This window comes from Phyllostomus hastatus, unplaced genomic scaffold, assembly GCF_019186645.2.
Source record: "Phyllostomus hastatus isolate PE091 unplaced genomic scaffold, TTU_PhHast_1.1 phas_contig_283, whole genome shotgun sequence".
In the NCBI taxonomy this organism is placed as follows: Eukaryota; Metazoa; Chordata; class Mammalia; order Chiroptera; family Phyllostomidae; genus Phyllostomus; species Phyllostomus hastatus.
In genome coordinates, this window is record NW_025333833.1 from 11,308,426 (window position 1) to 11,330,014 (window position 21,589).

General features: G+C 45.9%; 1 long non-coding RNA gene across 1 annotated transcript; it reads left to right on the plus strand.

The window, feature by feature from the left end:
* Nucleotides 1-6,317: 6,317 nt before the first annotated feature.
* LOC123818522 lies at nucleotides 6,318-8,419 on the plus strand. Its single transcript, XR_006785637.1, has 3 exons — nucleotides 6,318-7,626; nucleotides 7,918-8,068; nucleotides 8,222-8,419. It is a non-coding gene; the product is annotated as an uncharacterized LOC123818522 (long non-coding RNA).
* The last annotated feature ends 13,170 nt before the right edge of the window (nucleotides 8,420-21,589 follow it).

Sequence of the window (21,589 nt, forward strand, 5' to 3'; positions counted from 1 at the left end):
GCAGCGAGCCCAGGTGAGCAGTGCCGGAACCTCAGAGACAGCAGGCGGGCTTCGCTCGCTCTTCTCTTCGTAGCCCTGCGCCCCTGTGGGTGACGTGTCACCTTCCCGTCGTATAAATCCTGTGACTGACATCTGCAAAGAAAAACCCCAACTCTTCCATTTGACTTCCTCTGAGAGAGCTTTAGAGGGCACTAGTTACTAGCATCTTACACGTCCATTTGTAGGATCCGGTTCAAATGCAAACACATCTTTCTAGTTACCTTGTCAGAGTGGTGGGTGGGATTTTAAGAACTTGCTCCTACTCCTTTGGTTTCAGGGTCAGCGATATCCCAAAAAATTGGTACCGGCGTAAGATGACTCAAAAGTCCCCAAGGCTTAATCATTAAATGAGCACTGTAGCCCCAAATAAATTTGAATTCACGAACTGCACCCCATTAAGCTCAAAGCGGAGTGCCTGGAGAAGTCCCCTGGAGTCAAGGAGAGTCATGAGGCAGAAAAGCAGGTGGCACCTTTATAAGGTGAGGCAAGACCCAGCCCTGGGGAACATCAAGTCTCTCCAGGCCCGTAACTGCTGGAAAGAAATGACACAATTGTACATGGTAGGTAATGTTGCCCATTCACCCTACGCAGGTTTGAATGAAGTGAGTATTAATAGTTGGAGTGAAAAATATGAAGCTTTCTAGTGAGTACTCTGTCCCCGGGGCTCCACTGGTTCAGCAGTCGCCAGCTAGAGTGCCTTATGTTTGTACTGGGTCTCCTAGAAGAGTTATACCCGCTCCGCACGAAGGAATAAAATTCTAAGTGGAAATCAAATGCATACTTCAGAAAGGGGAATATTCAATATTGAGCAGAAGTCCAAAGAAGGGCTTACAAGTCCTTGACTTGCAATTCAAATGCAAGAAAATCCAACACTTCAAGTGTTTAACCCTGTCTTTAACTCCTCTTTCTGCCTAGAATGTCCTTCCCCTCCCCCATGACCAGAAAGTCACCTGCTCTGTTGAAACTAGCCAGCCCTTCCTGTGCCCACTGCCCCTCCCAGCCTTGTACTGGCTTCCAGCATGGCCCTTGGACATGGGTTTATCGATCATGTGTCTCACCCAGGTCTCCCTCCCTCCCACTCCCCGGGGACGCAGGTGCACGGCCACACCCTCGGAGCTGCGGAGGCCCTAGTACTCACTCAGGTTGTCTTAATGAGGTGAAGGGGAACAAGCTTTCTCACCTGCCTTTTCTCCGATTCCTGGTACGTTTTTCCCTGCTGTGAGCAGAGGGGGAGGCTTGCGGATGGGTACTTGCCAATGCCCAACATGCCCACCTAAGCAGGGATTTGCAGGAAGAGAAGTAAAACCGCTGTCACTCACCAAATGGCACTGCACACACCACACACTGGGCTATGCAGTCAGTGACCTGGTCTGCCAAGCCCCTTCCTCCAGCTCCCCACCTCCCCACAGCCACTCCACATATCCCTGGCTTCTGGCCCTAGTTACAACGTTAATTCCCCTTCTTTTTCTCTAGCTCCTCAGAAAGCCCTGTATGGAGGCCACAGCAGCATGGCTTGTGATTAATTCAGGACAGTTCGCATTTATTTCTGTAAAAAGTTGAGCATCACACCGTGGTCAACAGTGTAACCCCCTGTTCCCACGACAGTGTCCAGGTCAATTTAAGTGATTTTCTGTGAACTGTGCCTGCTCATGCCTTTGAGGACCATCCTTCCACCCTCCCACAGTCCCTTTTCACCCTGGCTAGTAACAAGAAAGTCTACTGGTGCCTGGAGCCTCTAATGCTTTTGGGGCCCAGCCCGGGTGTCTGCCCTGACACGGAGATCCTTGGGCATCGCAGTAACTAACTGCGATCATCAAATCTTGTGCCACGGCAATTAAGGGCTAAGAATTTCTAGGGCAATTTCTTTCTGAATAGTCAGTGCCTGCCTTCTAGGATGTACAATCCCGATTCTCCTTGCTCTTCTCTGTCTGTTCCTTGTTCCCCACCATTTCTTCCACGGGCGTTTTTTCCCACCTGAACATGGTTTCTAAGTTGAGGTTCGTGCAACGTAAACATAATCCAGCCTCAGCAGAGCCGTCTGGGGTGGATTACACCCTCCAGGGTTGCTGAGCCAGCGTCCGAGATAAAGGCTCGGGGCAGACGGCTGCGATTTTCATGATTACATGTTTAGCCTGGTCAGGGGAGCCTGTGTTAGAACCTGCTGATGTCTCTTGGTTCAGACAGTCTGCCCTCCACGCCGCCTCCCTCGGGCCGATACAGAAGCTCGGAACTGGCCAGAGACGTGAGGTTCACCATGTAGAATGCCGATGGGCCGCCCTCTTTAGTTAAGTTTCTAGGGACTTTGGAAGGACTGGCACTATCAGGACAGCTTGCATTGTGTGCCAGGTTTGAAAAGGCACCTTTGTGATTATTTCCTGCCATTGGCCCCTCATTGGATTAGGGTCTCCATTTGCCCAGTGAGGAACTTTGAACGCGGTCTTCTGCTCCATCATCCTAACCACTGTTTGAGCCTGTTGCCCTATTCTGTCTCGTGATTCTGATCTATTTCCCCTCGAAGAACCTCTACTATACACACATGTTTTATTATAAGCTTCCCCAAATCCCCCCCTTTTTTTGAGAAATCAAAGCAGAATTTAAATACAAAGGTGGGGCAAAAGTAGTTTTACAGGTGTAAGTACATGAAACACACTTTATTCTTGTATTAATATTTATTAATTATTATATTATTCATTTGTATTACAACTGTAACCCTACTGTCGCCCACCCCTGTATGTTAGTCATGTGCCCAGTGTTAGGGAAACCGTTAGTGGCAGCATTACTTGAAACCTGGTTATCCTCAAGCAGCCTGGGCCACGTACACCACCCAGCTCGCGCCCCTCTCCTGCTGCTCTTAGCGTGTCCCTCCCTTTCTCTCCCCCCTGGTTAGGTTCAGGGATAAGGAGAGTAAAGCTGGCTCACCTATCTCGACCTTCACCTAGCTTCCTCTAATGTTAACATGGGATCGAACCACGGTACACTTATCCAAACTGAGAAATTAATATTGCTAGACTTCTCTTAACTACTGTCTTTTGCCTGCTTTTAAACACCTTTTCAAAGACCCCCAATTTAAAAGTAATCCTAAATTTTAGCCCTGGCTGGCGTAGCTCAGTGGATTGAGCTCGGGCTGCGAACCAGGCATCGCAGGTTCAATTCCCAGTCAGGGCACATGCCTAGGTTGCAGGCCATGGCCCCCAGCAACCGCCCATTGATGTTTCTCTCTCTTCCTTCCCTCTCTAAAAATGAATAAATAAAATCTTAAAAAAAAGTAATCCTGAATTTTAAAACAGAAACAGAATACTCAACATTAATGCCCAAGCTTCAGGACAATAGGAGGGTGGAGTCTGAAATAATTGATTTCACTCTAATACACATAAGACTTGTCAATGTATAACATATTCACAGTAAATTGCAAATAATGTCATTAAACAAATTGCTAAAATGTTCTTAAAGCTTCAGAAGAGAATTTTAAAGAGCCATCAAAATGAACATGTCATCCCTAATAATATGTGACAAATTTAAGTATTCATTAGAAGTGGGAGATTTACTTACAACAAAGATTACATTAACACTTTTCATCATTGCATATTTTCACACTTACAGAAAAATTGTAGGAATAGTACAAAACAGGCTTTGGCACTGTTTACCCGGATTCCCTCAATGTTAATATTTTACTACCTTTGCTGTACCCCTGCGCTCCCTCTTGCTCCCTGTGGAGAGAAGGAGGGAGGGGGAGATGGAGAGAGACTTTCTTGAACTGCAGGCACGCTGCCCCTTTACCTATAAATACTTCGTTGTTTATTTCCTAAAGACAGGGAACTTTCTTAGACGACGGCAGTACAGGTGTCCAAATCAGGAAATTGCCTTCGTTACACTGCCATTATCTAATCTACAGCCTTTATTCAGGTTGCACCGTGTGTGGTGGGCCGAATAGTGGGCCCCCAAAGAGATCCACATGCTAATCCCCACAGCCTGTGAATGGGTTAAATTATACGGCAAAGAGGAATTTAAACTGATCTTAGAATAGAGAGATTATTCTGGCTATCTTGTGGGCCGGTGTAATCACAGGGCTTCTTATCGTTGGAAGAGCGAGGCGGGAAGGGAAGTAGAAGTGAAGTGAGAAGGCGTCAGGAGCCAAGGAGCGGGCACAGGCAGCCTCCGGGAGTTAGAAAAAGGGTGAATGGATTCTCCCCTAGAGCCTCCAGCGGGGAACAAACCCTGCCAACCCCTTGATTTTAGCCCTGGGAGACCCCAATCAGACCTCTCACCAAAAGAATATAAGATAATAAAGTTGCGTTATTTTAAGCCACTAAATTTAGGGTAATTTGTTACACAGCCATAGACAACTAACACACCATTTATTTCAATAATGTCCTTTATAGAAAAAGAAAAATCTGAACTCATGAGTCGTGTTCAGTCGTCATGTCTTTTTCCTTTAATCTGGAACCGTTCCTGAGCCTTTGTATTTCATGTGGACATTTTTGAAAAATACAGACAATTTTGTAGCATGTTCTTTGATTTGGTTCATCCAATTTTTCAGTACATTAAATCAGGAGGCACGTAAGTCATTCCTGGCAAATGTTAACTCTGACGTTTGATCGGGGTGGTGTCTTCTAGCTTTCTCCATCATACGGTTACTGCTATCCTTTGTAATTAATGAGCATCTTATGGGGAGCTGGTTTGAGACTATACACATGTCCCGTCACTCCTTGTGCTCTTGCCCACTAGTTCCAGGATCCGTTGATGATGGCCGCCAAACGGATGTTTCCTACCTCCACCCTTCTTCCCGTATGGAATAATCGGCATTCTACTGTGAGGGAGAGCTTTTCCTTCTCCCCGATTTCATGTATACGTTTATATCACTTATGCCATTTTAGAGTCATGGGTTCCTTTTTAATTTAATGAGTTACAACATGTTCTTGATATTTATTTTAATTCTTGTTTTACTTTTTAAAATTTTTAATTGCATTTATTGGGGTGACATTAGTTAACAAACTTGTCTGTTTCAACTGCACAATTCTGTGATACATCATCTGTGTATTGTTTGTGTGTTCACCACCAAAAGTCAAGCCTCCTTCCGTCACCATTTGTCTCCCCTTTTCCCTCTTCTACCTCCCAGAACCCCCTTTCCCTCTGGTAATCACCATGCTGTTGTGTGTGTCCATGATTTTTTCCCCTTAATCCCTTCCGCTTTCTCACCCAGCTCCCCCAAACCCTCCCCTCTCACAGCATCCACCTGAGTATCTTGATTCTCATGTGTCCCTTGTCTGGCCAGTGAGAAAACCTTCAAATACCTTAAAGCTGACCCCTGTGACCTTTTGATATGTCCCACCTCTTTGAGCACTGTCTAACTTTTGGCACATCAAGACTTTCTCTGCCCTAGACCTGAAATTAGCCACTTCTCCAAGGAGAAAAATTAGGTTTCGTTCTCAAAATGTCAATAACCAAAAGCAGCAATAAAAGCAGACTATCAGGTGTATGCAAACACTCTCAAAATGGCTTTTAAACCAATTGTTCATCAGGCGGACTGGCTCTCGGTTTCATGGCCTGTTCTCTGCCGCTGACAACCCTGCCTTTCCATGCAGCCCGGACGGATGTTTCTGGGGCATGCCCTACTCTTGTGGCCGGCCTGGTCAGCGCTGGTGCTCGCGGGTCTTACGGTGCGGCAAAGGCCATTCATTAGTCTTGCTCTGAGGAATTTATTTAAACAGACAAAGAAACAAAACAAAACATAAAAATAGCACAAGCAAAAATGGAAGACCATGTATCTCTATAAAGTAAGAATATTGGGACACAGATGTCTAGGGGTATTATATGTATATTTTATGTTTATAGATTATATAAAATATATAATGTGAAATATATAATCTATAATAATACTTTATATTTGACATAGATTTTATATTTATATATTTCTAAAATATCAATATAATATGTATTTATATATATATATATATATAATATGTATTTATTTATATATATATATAAAATAAGTGAATGCTCAGGACTGTTCTTTTTGGGAAGTCTTTGGAGAACATATTCTACTTGTCTGACAGGATATATTTTCGGCTGTGTTGCAGAGAATACGACCTGGGAATGGGCCTGGGGACGTTGACCCAGACAGATATGAAAACGCGTGGATGGAGACTTCTGTGATGTGAACAGAGTAGTTGGGTTTCCCTCCCATCCATTGCTCCCTGCACGTTGAAGGTGCTCTGCGACCCCGGCCCTGTGGTCTCTCCTCCCAGGGAGAGCTCCTATGCTCTATGTGCTCATTTTCCAGCCTCCAGCTTTTGATTGATCATGCTTGGCTACTCTTGCAGGTGTGAAGTCATCATCTCACAAGACCTACGAAGAACATGGCAAATTATTTGGTTATTTCACACTCTCACTGCTTCACGGAGGCTCGAAAGGAGTGCTTGGTCATTCATCCTGGCCCAAACTGGAAAGATCATTATGAGATCAAAAAAGGGAGTTACAAAACCACTTGGTGTCTCCTTAGATTCTAAGAAGGGCTGGCAAAAACCGCTGTGGGCTTTACCGAGCTCTTGCATGGAGCCTTGTGAGAGCTGAGTATGCAACAAACTGGAGTTTGTATTCACCTAGGATTGTGGACCCTCTCCTAGAGTATCCCCTAGAGCAGTGGTTCTCCAAGTCGAGGCCCCGGATCAGCAACACCTGCCTCACCAGGCAGCTTCTTAGACAGGCACATTGTCAGCCCCACCCCAGACCCATGGAATCATAAATTCAGGGGTTGGGGGTGTGTAATCTCCATGGTAACAAGCCTCCTGTAGGGGATTCTAATGCTGTCTCGAGCATCAGAGAGTGCTATGTACAGTCCTTAACAATTCTCCCCCTCGTGTTCATCTTCATTGCTGGTATATCCTCTGTCTGCACGTTGGACTTAACCAGGCAGCATCTTCACCTTTCTCCACACTTGCTAGGAAACAGGTTGTAACTTCTTGGAATTGGGAAGGGAAGGAGTTCAGAGAGTGCCTGTGCTAATTACAGTAGTAGCCGCAATCAATATTAATTCTTCTCTGTGCTTCTTAAAACTACAAAGAAACTCTAAGTATTTCATAAACATCCAATCAGTTCTGTAATGAAGACGTTCCTCCCAGGAGTACAAAAGCCTTCACAAAAAGTAGGTGGAGACTGACACATCTATTTCTAAGATCTTTTAATGTTGAGATTTTCATTGCCAATTGATTCTCCACTTTCCACAAGATCTTTTAAATAATCATTTCTGTCCACTAGCTGTGGACAGACCAAAAGACCATGGGGTAGACTGGCCTTTTTACGACTCATCGTTCCCATCTAAGGCTGTGAATCTGGCGGGCTCGTCCTGAGTGGTTCCTCAAGCATAAAATGAAAGCAAGCCCAGTCATTTCATGTGGGCAATGCATTTGAAACCAGCATAACCAGCAAATACACTGAAAGGCATCAGAAGAAGTTCAAAGGAAACCTCAGGCCCTACCGAGTGGCCATATTCACGGACGAGTTAGTGGCGTGCTCTCAACTAAGTCAGCTTTGCCTGCGTTCCCTGGAAATGGGGCGGGCACAACCTTAGAGAGCTGTTCACGTGAATGGGTAAGTATGTGAAACCACGCAGAATTTCGTGTAACCAGGTAAACTAAGTTACCGTAGGGCCCGAAGCTTGTCTGATCTGGGGCCTTCTTTTAAAACAATGTATGAAATCACAAATGCAAAACTAAGTACAGGGCTGGGAAGGGGCCCGTGAGCTCCATCACCCCCACGAGGGAGACCCAGCAGCAGTGCCGATGCTGTATTCATTTCAAGCCAGGGAAGGCAGAGCCCTTGCTGCCTTTATGTCACCGTGTCACTGGGCGTGTGCGTGACTGTACTTCCTTTGTGCTGCAGACACCTCAGCGGCCGTCTGGCCAGGAGAACCTGTTTGCTGTGCTCACGGCATGACGATGTGGGTGCGGCTCCCGGGGAGTGCCCGGTCTGCAGAGTGTGCCCAGAGGCTGCAGAATCAGACTTCTGCCCGAGGAAGAAAGGGCGCCCCAAGGTGCGCCTTCACAGGGGCCACTGGGCAGGGCTGGGCTGGGCAGAGCCTTCGCTGGCTTCTCTGTTCATCTGTTTATCTCAGACAGGAAAGAGGCCAGAATGACTTTTTAAAGATCACGTCTTAATACAGACCTTCATCCACTTCTATCCTCAGGAAACTGCATGCCAGAGACAGCCCAGTGCTAGGGCTGCTTGGAGCTGCTCTCCGGCCCCCGCCTGCTCGAAGCACACCCCATGCTTCGCCCATGAACTCTGGGTGGGAAGAGCCTAGACCCTGACCTTTCAGCCAGGCCTTGGTGATGGGTGTATTTTTATTAAAACAGAATGGCAATGATAACAGAAATAAGGCTGTTTCGATGAATTAAAGGATCTGAACTCTTCAGCTTACCCTTCTGAGTCTTTTTCCAGAGCCCGTCGGATGGTTCAAGATGATAATAGTGTCTTTTATTTGGGGATCCCCTTTCACTGGGGACCCCAGAGGACCCTCGGGATATCGGCTCTCTTTGGGTGCACTGCAAAGAATATTCTAGTCAGAAAATACTGACAGGAGCTTTCATGCAGAAGTGGCATGCCTTGGTGAGTTCCCTTGCATCACAGGAAAATGACTTTTGATGGTCAGTGATCTAGCAATACAGCCAGTGCATGCCCGCCTGCCAGGCTGAGTCTACTCTGTGACTTCCGGAGATAACTGGGAGAGAGATGCACTGGCTGTGCCTGATGAACACCCATGCATCTCAGCCCGTGCCGACATCGGCATGAGGTGGACTCGAACTTTTGTTCCTGTGCCCATCATTACAGTATGCAGATTTTGAGCAAGTGTTTCTTACTGGCCCTTGAGAGGAGAACATCTGATGAGCTGCCCTTCTATGACTGTACACTGAGAAGCTCTGTGCGAGGCCCTGGCCTGTGTGGTGGGGACGGAGCAGTGTACACAACAGACAAAGCCCTGCCCTGATACCACTTGCCTATCAGTGGAGGAGGCATAACAAACCAGAGGTGGATGAAACGTGTAAGCTAATTATGTGGCATGCACTATGGTCCAGATGCTGTTCTAAGAACTTAATATTAAGCCTACAACCTGATGGGGTGAGTACTATTATTCTTATTCCCATTTTATGGATGGGAAAAATAAAGGACAGAGAGATTCTATCTTGACTCCCTGGAAAGTGACGCAGGCAGGCCTGGAACTCAGGTGGATGGACATCAGCCCTTACCTGTATCTCAGCGCCCCCCCCTCCCCCATCATAACGCCTCCAAGCAGCTCACCAGCGTCTAGCAGGGCAGAAAGTTCTATGGAGAGAAATAAAGCAGGGAAGGGGGAAGACCATGTTTGGGGCGTGGGGTGGAGCTTGCAGTGTTTCTACCAAATGGTCCAGAAAGACCTCACTGGGAAGGTGGCATTCAAGTAGAGACCTGAACCACGTGGAGAGCAAACTCCCACGATGCAATCGGGCACATAGCTGGGGTAAGTGGAAAGGGGAACAGAGAGGGAAATAAGGATTGGAGGTCCCACACAGTGCAGGGTATTGAGGCTCTTACAGGGACTTTGGGTTTTATGCAGAGTGGGGTATAATGCCATCGGAAGCTTTTGTAAGGAAGCATGGTGCGATCTAAATGAGGCTATAGCAGGAGTCTGGTGGCTGTGTTAAGGCAGACGAAAGTGGGCCGAGGGCAAAAGCAGAGGGCTGAAACAGGAAATCAATTGCCATCATCCATGCCAAAGACGAGGGGGGCTTAGCTTAAGGCAATGACAGCGGGGCTGATGAGAAGCGATCCGATTCTGATGACGACGTGAGGGCAGCATGAGATGCCCAGGTTTGCTGGGAGGGCGAGGAGTCAAGTGCTTGGACCGAAGGCCCAAAGCGTGAGAAGACTGAGGCAGAGAAGGCGGAGAGGGCAGAATATCGGGGGGCTCGGCTCTGTATGTGTTACACTGCGGAAATGAGTTACCCACCCAAATGGAGATTCCAACTAGGCAGTTGAATATGATCTTAAGAGCTCAGGGGAGCCGTGCAAGCAGACCAAAGATATAAATCTGAAAGTCATCAGCAGATAGATATGCTTACAGCCATGAGACACGCTGAGGAAACCGTGGGAGTGAGGACAGACAGACAGGAGGTGAGGTCCAGGGCCCGAGCCTTGGACAGCTTCTTTGACGCCAAGAGTGCACTTCTGTGAGGTCAGAGGGGTGAGCCGGCCAAGAACGGGTGACTTGTAACGTAGGAGAAAAACCACACGAGCACACAACGTCCTGGAAACAAACCAACAAAAAAGTGTTTTACAGAGAAAGGAACGATCCCTGGTGTCCAATGATGCTGACAGACCCCAGCAGACGAGGCTGAGGATTGGGTTCCCCAGCATGGCCGTTCCTGACGCCCTTGGCGGGGGCGGTTTCAGGGGGTGGTAGAGACGAAAGTTAATGGCAGGAGTTGGCAGCATTTCTTGAAATCGAACCACGCAGTTTTGAGAGAGACCGAGAGGAAAGGAAGCAGGGAACACGACTATTGGCGACTCTTCCGTTGTTCATCAGGGAGAGAGGCTAGAAGGCAGCAGAAAACCAGGGCAGAAGCTAAGGAGCAACATGGGCTCAAGGGGTGGCCCCTGTTTTTTAAGATGGGAAAACTGAGAAGAGAAAGAAAAGGCAGTGACACTGGAGAGAGGGTGAAGAATCCTCCTTCAGAGGGTGGGACGCTGTCCTTGACAAAGGGGAGGAGTGAGACCCCCCGAGGACCTCACACAGGGCACTGTCACCCGGAATAGTAAGACCGACACGTGACTGCAGCAGCGAGCAGCTGAGTGGGATGTGTTTTACCTGATCGTTTAGCTGGTTAAGCAGTCACAGTTCTCTCCTGCAGTTCTGTGCCTGTTGAAGTCACCTTCGTAAATTGTCCCAAGTTTTAGTTCTCAAACGAAGCCCAATGAGATCCTTGTCCGCGGGTGGCCCGTGCGTAAGTCAGGAATGACCCATCATGACTCGCCGAGGCCGCAGGTCTCTGCATCCTGCACACAGACATATGACTGGGGCATTCGAGGAGATTTCGTGATGGGAAGGGATGGGTTTGAATTCCATGCAAACGTTAGCAAGCATACACATCAGGGTGGATGAAGTACACTTGAGTCATTTCTGTAAAGCCAGTGGTTCACAATGGCATCCTTGATTTGCCCTAACCAAATATCGGATTACTACATTTCCCTTTGTGGTTGCCAGGAGCTTCCTGCAAATCGACCTTTTCAATGTACCTCTCCAGGTGAAGAGTTTGTAAACCATTTACCTAGAAAGTCTTAATCAGAACCCTTAACTTGACTGGATGTTTTTCAGCAACTGAGTTAATTGAAAAGAAAACTATCTCAAGAATATAAACTCCTATCAATGACCTCACTGAAAAAAAAATGGCAAAGAACTATCCCAAATTCTGAAGTGAGGGTGCTCAAAAATTCAGCTTCTACTGTCTCTATCAACTATAATGGTGGAGGGTAAAAATAATGGTTAAGAACGAACAAGATCCCAAATATTCCAGAAAGATGACAGCAATCATGCTTTAGACCACGTGGGGGACACAGAGAGGACCCCTAATTTGTTAAAATGAAGGCATGAAAACTTCAGTTTGGAGACGGAAGTGCCCAACTGTAAAAACAAATTGTTAGCAGGGGTTGAATTAGCCAGAAACCATATTTGACCCCATCGGCGTCTGTCCTGGACTTTCCGTTTAATCCGGGATTCTCCGTTTGTTCGTTTGTAGGAAGGGGGAGACTGAGGAGACGCTGAGCTGGCCAGAGTCATTCCTTTAAGAAATCTTCAGCGAGGACACACGGGAGCTGGTCAGAGGCTTTTTTCCACCTGCTCATTGCAGCGACCTGAGACGCCAGATCGAAATGAAGACCTGTCCTCAGGGGCTTGTGAGAGCCCAGAACAGGGACAGACAGCAGGTCACCGCAGGGAAACAGAGGCTTCCGTGTACCGTGCAGTGGGCGGGTCTCCAAAGGAACAGCTCAGAGCCACGGTGGCCTGGGCGACCGGGCTGCACGCCACCTGAGGGGCAGCGAAAGGGACCCGCTGAACACACGAAAGGTCTCTCTGTCTTGGGGTAAACTTTGAAGAAATGATCAAACACTCACCTACTTCTGTTAGCCGATGCTTTGCAAACAAATTTTGAATGGCTTTCAGAGAAAAAACAATCCCAATAAAATAAAGACAATGGTCACTAAAGTTTGAGCCGACCAGACAAAATGTAGGAACCTGATAGGCTGAGCCAACAAGACCCAGCCCCCATTTTCTTTCAAATGAAGAACCCCAAATGTATATCATATTGTTCAGGCTATAAGACTCACCCCCCCCCAAATTTGGGAGGAAAATGGGGGTGTGTCTTATAGTCAGAATGTAGCTTACCTGGTTCACTGTGGGGGGGGGGCGGGCAGGGTGGAGCAGAGTCACAGGTTATTAAATATTTTACCACATTTTTTGCTTCAAAATTTTTTTTCCTATTTTCCTCCTCTAAAACCGAGGTGTGTCTTACAGTCCTAAAAATACGGTACTTCTAGCTTTACAAGAAGTCTTCCTAAGGAGACACCCAAGTGTATTTTCAGCTACCCAGCCAGTTATTCTAATTGTAATTATTCCAATTCTAAGACCTGGGACGTAGTCTCAAGTCGTGGTGTGTGTGTGTGTGTGTGTGTGTGTGATCCTTAAGAGTGTGTCAGTGCTAGAGCACTCTATAGGTGTGAGTTCCAGGAGAGGCAGGGAGACGGCTTCCTCCCTGAGGAGGGGCAGTGTTATGGATACAAAAGGAACCGAGGGGCCTGGACACTGACAGCACATTTTCAGAACACGCTGCGGGAGCCAGTCTGAACTTGCCAACGGATTCTTTTCCACTTGGCTCACAGCTTTTCATTCATATGGGTTTGGACTATCCCACTTGTTTTATTTTTAATTCCTTATTCATTTTCAGGCCTTTCCATATAAGGGTTAACAAGGAACTGCTAAATCCATTGCTGGCATTTGTTAACTCATGTTTGAGAAATCTTGTTTTTGTTATATTCCCCCCATGCCCGGCTTAGGAATGCTCCCAGGTATTAATGCTTCATATTACAGAAAGGGGTGCGTGTTGAGGACATCAGTTTGGGGGAAGTTGGCTGTAGACTATTTTTTTAGTGGTGGTTGGTAAAGATGAAATAATTCATTCAAGCAAAGATTAGACAAAAAAGTCTAACTTACTTGAGGAGAAAAGACAACTCTCCCACACAGAAGAATTCTAAATCACTTACACAGATACCCTGCTCTCAAGGAGGGAGGGGGCAACCCACTACTCCTAAACTGCGGGCCGTGTGCAGTGACTTCCTCCCAAAGGGTCAGATGTGGAAAGGGGGGAGGACAGAATAACCCCAGAGTGGAGAAACCTGGCAAACACAACCTCAGCCAGGTGGTCAAGGTCAACATCAACAGCAGTATGTTATATTGATAATCACATTCTTTGCACATGATGAAATGAAAATGGCACTTACCTTCGTGGTCTTCTGCCCCAAACCCCTCATCTAATGATGAGAAAAATCCCAGACAAAGCCCACCCAAGGGACTTTCTACAAAACAGTGCCCAGGACTCCTCAAAGCTGTCGAGGTCATCAGAAACACAAACAGTCTGAGAAAGCGTCAGTCCAAAGGAGTGTAGGGAACCATGACAAATGAATAGTGTGGTAGCCTGGCTGTGATCTTGGGACAGGAAAGGGACATTCAATAAAAAAACCTAAGGGAGTCTGGATAAAGTATGAATGATAGTTTATAATAATGTATTGATATTGGTTCATTAATTATAACAAGCATATCATTCTGATGTCAAATGTCAAGGGGAAAGTGCATGTGGGTAGGTTGGGATTCTCTTTACTATCAACTCAGTTTTTCTCTAAATCTATAGTTTTTCTAAAAACTAAAATCTATTTTTAAAAATTTGACTTGAGCCCTGCCTGGCCTGTGTGCCTTGGTTGGAGCATCATCCAGTAACTGGAAGGTTGTGGGTTCGATTCCTGGTCTTGGCACATGCCTGGGGTGCAGGATCAATCCCTGGCCCAGCACTTACAGGAGGCGACCAATCGATGCTTCTCTCATGTGTCATTTTTCTCTCTCTTCCTTCCTCTCTCCCTTTCTCTCTAAAAGCAATGAAAAATTGTCCTCGGATGAGGATAAATAAATAAATAAATAAAATTTATTTGACTGAAAAGCACACCCTACTGCTGTCAGTGGCAGCCTGATGCAGAAAGCCTGATCATGAATCGGGGAGCTCTGGGTCATCAGAACCCTGTCACTACGGACCACGCAGGCAGGCAATTCTGTGAAGAGAAGTATGTCCCAGAACTGCCAGCTCTCCCATTCTGGACACTTTCCCCCCATAGAAATAAGAGTCTGGGCTTACATAGGATACTGTGCTAAGGTTTTAGCCCATTTATTGCCTTTTACCTTCACAGCAGCCAACAGTATGAAGTAGGTGAGTGTTACTAGGTCATTATTTTATCCTTGAAGAAAACCAGGCCGAGGGAGTTGCAGGAGCCAAGATCAGTCTGTCCATCGCAGTGGGGCTGGAATACAAACCCGGCCAGCCTGGGCCCACAGTCAGTGTTCTTGCAACCTCCATCATGTGTGTGCTTTCCTCCCCCACCCACCCCCCTTCCAGGCCTGCGGGAGCTCCTGCTCTCTTTGGCAGGAATTATCCTTACGACATGAATGGCCAGAGTTCTTTAGGCCCATGACCTCAGCTGGATCCTGTGTGCACTCTGCAGAGCAACAATGGTGGTGGGGTGGGTGCTGCGAGCAGGGCGGGAAAGCCTGATCATGATATTCATTGGTCCCGATCCCACACTCAGATCCGCACAGGCACTTGGAATGACACTGAATCCCATCCTGTAGTCGATTCTAGCCCTAAACTTAAGTCATACCCATCTGATGTCTTGGAAACAGCCCAACCTTGGAGCAGTTTTAAGTGGTTTCTATAATGAGCATGAGCAAACCCACAGGTGTGCCTAAATGAGGATTTGTGAGGCTGAGCGGAGCTTCCCAACCCTGTACTTCAGAGAGGAGGCTCCCTTCTATTTACAAAATAAGGTGAATTGGTACATACCAGCCCAATGGAGAGAAGCAGGTTCTCTTTCATGTTTGCAAAAGATGTACGTGAGGCACCGAGAAAGCAACTGGAGAAAGCAACTTCTCCAACTCTGCCCTTTTCCAAAAATGGTCAGAAAGCTCACAACTGGCTAAAGATGCTCAGGAAGGCTAGTCCAAGAAGAGACCCATTCGGTAACTTCATAAATACAGGGGGCTACAAAATAAACTGTTCCATTACGACTTCCGGCTGGAAAAGTCAAAGCTCGCTGAGCTCACTTGGAGGGAAGACCGCACCTCTGGAACACGCCGCAGCCTGTTTTGAAAGTGCCCTGGGGTGTGGGATGGTGACATGTTTTCTTTCTTTTTCCCTCTTTGGTTATCTGTGTTTTCTAACATTTCTACAGTGGACAAGGACTGCACCTGTCACAATAGACATAAACAAGAAACGCTACGGAAAAAGGGAGACCAGACGGCTGTTTGGGCAGGAAATTGCTGACCTAGAAAAGCATGACGCAGACGTGGGCAGGAGTGGTTCTTCCTGTGACTGACCAGGCTGGCGAAGCCCTGGTTTGTGGGATATTTCTTCTATGACCACAGCAGGTCTCTGGGGAATTCTGAGTAACGCTCCTGGTGGGTTGGAGATCTGGAAGAACGTTTGAGCAGTCTGGTTCCATGAAATTGACAGCTAACTTGAAGACAATGCAGAAAACAAAAAGATAAAAAAAACAAACAAACAAAAAACAAAGAACCTTACAGCCAAGGGTGGAACACACATCAGTATAAGAAACTGCTATCAGTGAATCTGGGTGAGGGAAGTCAAGGGACTTAAAAAACTCAGGCTTTCATTCTGAGGCTGGTGCATTCATCTATTTTCAGCGCTACTTGGGAAAAAAACAAGAGAAAAAACCCCACTTAGGTTGGCATGTGGAGGACTTCCATGGACCCCACCACCGAGTCCAACTTTCTCTCACTGTGCAGTGCACCACACTTAGGGGACTGAACTCAGCTCCAAAGCAGACCCACACTGACCCAAATCAGGGGTTGGTGAACCTTTTCTGTAAATGTCCAGACAGTAACTATTTGAGGATTTCTGGACCCTATGGTCTCTGTTAGCAGCGACTAAACTCTGCCGTTGTCATGCAGAAGCAGCCATGGAGAATGCGTGGGGTGTGACTGTGTTCTACAAAGACTACTGAGGCAGCAGGTGGGTGGGATTAGGCCCACAGCCTTGTCTGCTGACCTCTGGCCTAAGCCAATCACAGTTCTCCCGAAACTCTTGCCAGTGATTATAGTATTGAGGCATAAACCAATCAGTTTAAAGCATTTTCCTGGCATAGTTACTGGTTCAGAGACAGGCATGTGATCTAAATTGGCCCCATCAAGAGGAAAGATTTTTGTTTGAAGTTTGGGGGAGAGGGGTTTGATCTCTTCCTGCCTACGTGAATAAGGAAGCATATAACCCTGACTGTATTTAACTGGCCACCAGTCTATAGAGAGCAACCAGCCTTCACGCGAAGTGTTCTCTGAGTGATGGAAGGGATAAAACTTGCACCCTTGATGGTATCATTGGACCACAGGATGATGTAACCCCATGTCCCACCCAACCTCTGGATTTTCCATTATGTGAGCCTGTTGGTTTACTTATTGTAAAAACCACTTTGAGCTGGGACTTCTGTTACTTGCAGCTAAATGCATCCTAGCTGATGGAAACATTAAAAAGAGGTTTATGACTCTCAAAACTTGCAAAGCCTAAAAAGAGTTGACACCTGTTTCTATAAAGGTTCCTTTCCAACATTAAAAAGATACGGATAAAACTACAATCGCTCTTTAAAATTACCTAGATTGGTGAGTGTGGGCCTTCCAGGGGGCAACAAAGGTTTGACTAAGTGACCTTTAATTTATGAAATGTCGGGGTTGGGGGTACCTTCTCTGAGATGAGACTGAGAATATGGGTGCAGAGAGACTCGGAAGCAGGAACCCTCCCTCTCCTCCATCATCACCGTCGGTCCTAACCGCAGGGCTCTTCCCTTCGTCGTCTCCAAACTCTATATGCAAGAAAGTAGTTTTCAAAAGCACATTTAAAACTGAAAGGATGAAAATGATCTTAAACCTTAGGTCTTAATAAAACAGTTTGTGAAGACAATAATAAACCACTTATAAAATGTTAAAAAAACACTTGGATAAGCAACATCTCAGGTTGAAGTATGTCGTTCTTTCAGATTTATTTTAGTGTCTCTTAGTTGTAGGAATTTATAGCTTTGGTGATATATCCAATTATTTTAATAAAATAAGAGAATTTGAGTTTTAGAATTGTTTATGTTCCAATCAGACCCAATCTCACTGTTCTGTACCTCAGTTTAAATATTAATGTGATGGAAATGATACCTTATCTAAATTTCCCCTTAAGGATGTGAGGAAAATGACTGCAAGCTGAGCACATACAAATGAAAGAATCTTTCATAGTCTTGTCTCTTTGTCAAGACATTCATAAGAAAGCTTAGAAACATTCTAAGAAGAGCAACCAAAATCAGCACCAGGGCAGGCTACTAGATGAGTCTAAAAATGGGGTTTCTTAGCCAGAAAGGCAAAGGGACATATAGATAAAGCTTTCAAAGTCATAAAGTATTGGAAAAAGGTGAAATACACTCTTGTTTAGCAAATCCTAAAGTTCGAGAACCAAGGACAATTAAGAGGCTGTTTTAATATAATAAAGTTTATGTTTATAGCAGATCAAAAGCTCTTAGAAAATATAGGTATTTTTAAAAGAGAGTTGCTTAAATTTACAGATGATAATTTCATAATAGGCTACAAGATAAATTTTAGGATATTTTGAGCTGTTTTCCTAAACATTTAAGGTTACTGTCCTGGACACCACCCACCCCCAAGACACCCACCGGTGCTCCGGTGACGGCAGCCTCGTTCTGGGTGAGGGCGCGCTGGCCTGAATGGGCGTGGTTTCGTGTGTGTATTGCCCTTTCATCTCTGTCTTTGATCTGGAGGGAAACATCAGTGTTGAGCTTGACTAGATAGACAAGATCTGGTTCTGAAAGGAAGTTCATTGAGTTCAATTTTATGAATACACATTTATTCATAAAGTTAATAATTCTTCAGAAACTTTCAACAGGAAAGATTAGAATGTTGATTGTATTGGTACAGTTACCTGTAAGATGGGTTTTCCATCAGACCCTGAAGGGTCAGAATAGTTGGAATTGCTCCCCATCCCCTTTTGTTTAATTTCCTCTCAAAGTTTTTATGTATGTACGTGTCCTGCCCTGTAATACTTTAAAGATTTTTTATTTTTCAATTAGAGTTGACATGCCATATTATATTAGTTTTGGATATACAACCCAATGATTAGATATTCATGTACCTGGTGAAGGGATCACCCCAACATGCCAGGTGCCCCTCTAACACCGTACATGGTTATTACAATGTTGTTGACTCTCTTCCTTATGTTGTACTTGACATCCTCCATGAGGGCATTGCTCTCCTCTTAGAAAATATTGAATATAAGATTAAAACCTAAAGAGAAAACCAGCCAGACAAAAGCCCATAATTTTTACTCAAAAATGACATTTTCTACCTAGAGCTCAAGTAAAATATCTGCGTGCATGTGTGTGTGTGTGTGTGTGTAGAATCTTTAGCATGGGTGTAATTCATTTTAAGTATAACCCAAAGCATATGAAATATATTCAATTCCATATAAACAATTCTTCTGGAAAACCAAGTAGCCATATTCTGCTTTCGCTGAGAGTTTCTATGTTACGTCCAAGGGTTGTATTAAAAGAGGGTAAGAAAAGAGCAAAAGCGTCAGTAGCTTTGATGCAGCAATAGTGACGGAATCTTGCTCCGCAGTGTGTTTGTACAATAAAGAGCAGGGCATCGAAACAATTGTCCAAATAATTCAGGCCTAAAATACAGTCCCCTAAAGCAGCAAGATAGGTGAGAGAAATGTGTCATTTGGTTTAAGTTTTCTGAATCACTTCGTTAATGCTACTACATCCAAGTAGACTATGAGAAATGTTTAGGTTGGTGAGGAGTGTCTTGATTTTCCTGTGAGTATTAGTAGCTCCTTCCATAATTGCAGTGGTCTAACGCCTTTTAACCGAGGTCTAATCCAATCTGCAGGCTTCCTGAAGAAGAACCACCCAGGAATGTTGGGGGATTTCTGTGTAACCGGCCCCAGAAAAACTGAAACTGGGGAGGCAGCTACTAGATTCTGGAGCTCTTTGGGGCCTCTCAGACTCCTTGCTCTAGGCCAAAAATAATTCCCAGTTATCCCAAGGAGTCCAAGAATTAAATTACTCAACAGGGTGCTCTTACCTGGATTAAGATATCAGACTCAGAGAAAACCACTATGGCCCGATTGGATGACGTAGAAGAATGTTGCGTAAGAATCTGAAGTCACTGTCCGCCGCAGAATTTAAAAAGGTAACGTGAAAAGAAAATGTATCCCTAACAGCCAAACTTTTATTGCAGGAGAGAAGTCACTGTGGAACACAGTATGTAAAGACTTGGAATTTCATATTTTATTTGAAGATCCATCTCATTTTTGTTTGTTTCTTTGTTTTAATGGGAAAAGGCCGTGTGTATCCAGTGTGAGGCTTAATTCTTTTCTATAGCAGAGTTCAGTAATAACTCTATACAGAGGTGTTGGCGTGCATTTGTGAGGAAGCCTAAGTAACCTCAAAATGAGTATAAGAGCAACACCTGCTACTTCCCAGGGTGGTGGTGAGGAACAAACTCCAAAACCCCTGCGCTGCCCAGCACTGAGCTGGACACATCCAGAACATTCCCTACAGCAGCCCTGTCAGCACGGTAGTTGTAAAAATTATGACTAGATGTTTAAAATGCATTCAGAGTCTCTTATCTTAAGGCAGAGGAATAGACTCCAAATGCTGTAGAGTTTTGCAGACTTCTTAAGTGAATTATGAAAGGTGGAAAGTTCCAGAGTGAAATGAAGAAGCACGTTTAGAAACATCGTTGCCCACACTCCTTTCTGCCTTCTGAACGGCAGGGCTGGGGAGTGCTGAACCAGGGGTGGCCGCCTCTCACTTCCAGCTCTCCTCCTCACGTGTGCAGCCCTGACTGCCCCTCCCCCCCGCCCCTGCAGGGAAGCCCAGGGAAGAATCTTCAGTGCGGTGGGCTCCTCCAAATCTGGTGGCCTCTTGTTCAAATCTGAGTATCTCTGGTCTAGGTATTAGAGCACCCAGAGACCCACGGGCAGTGCGTCATCCAGGACATTTCAAACAGGGGTGGATGCCAGAATTCCAGTCTAAAGGAACATGACAGCTGGCACACCCCTAAATCTACTGAGCTTCCTGCTCTCGGAAACTTCCATTCTCTTGTGTTGTTTTTTTCTGTTTTGTCTTTTTTTCTAAGCATGTGCCCTCTCCTCTCCGGCTGCCTCCATCTGCAGTATCGGTAAGCAAAGACTTCATGTGCCTATTTCCGTCTGTAATAACTGTACCAAAATAGATGCAAATGAAGTTGTTGTTTGTGCAGAGCTGTGATTTCCCACCAGGGCCCGGCCCTGGTGTATCCCCAGCCCACCTCAGAAAAAGGGTTGTCTCCCCTTCAAAAGTCAAAGGCGTTGCTTGAGTTTGGGACTGGCCTCTACAAGCTCCCTGAGAACCAGCCGGACGAACGCCACACACATTTCTGCAGAAAATGGAAGCTTGCCACTTGAGCTGGGTGCTCACTTCAGAGAACGCTGTTGCTGGAGTCGGGCCAACCTCAGAGAACTCGCCCAGTCGATCCAGGAAACGCTGCCTTTCCATTTATGGGCATTTTCCTTTACAATTAGGAACATGGGGAGTTGTTGTTTTTTTTTCCCCCCTGATTGCTTTAGTTTGCATTTAAGGATTTTATGCGAAGCTGATGTCATGAGCACTATCTGGGGAGGTTAAGGGCAGGGCATCGGGTCTGCTGCTGGCATGTGAACAGCCAGCCAGTGCTTCAGTTTTTATCGCAAGTGAGTTTGAGAGTGGGTGACATGCCAGACATTCCTTCTGAAAGCAAACCCAGGTTAATGGAACTCAAGGTGAAGATCAACATGTCACTTGTAATTTTATTGGGGAGGTTGGGGTGCAGAGATGACAGTTCTGTGAGGCGAGGTACACAGCGTTGTAAAAAGGAAAGTCCCAGGGTGGGTGGGGGCGGGGAGGTGACTGAGCTGCAAGTGAAACAATGGACAGAGGGGACTTCCAGGGCCTTGGCCTTCCTGCCCCGCCCAGTGGAAATGCCCCATCCATCTCCCAGGACTGGAGAACTCCTGCCTAGGACATTGTCCCTCCCTGATACCAGAGCTCACGCTCTAGATGAATGAGACAACTTGGAGGACGATAAGAGGAGGATCCGAGTGCCGACTTCCTAGAACAACATTTAGACAGGTTTGAAATCCATGCCCCTGAGCAAACATTTTCAGAAAAGCAA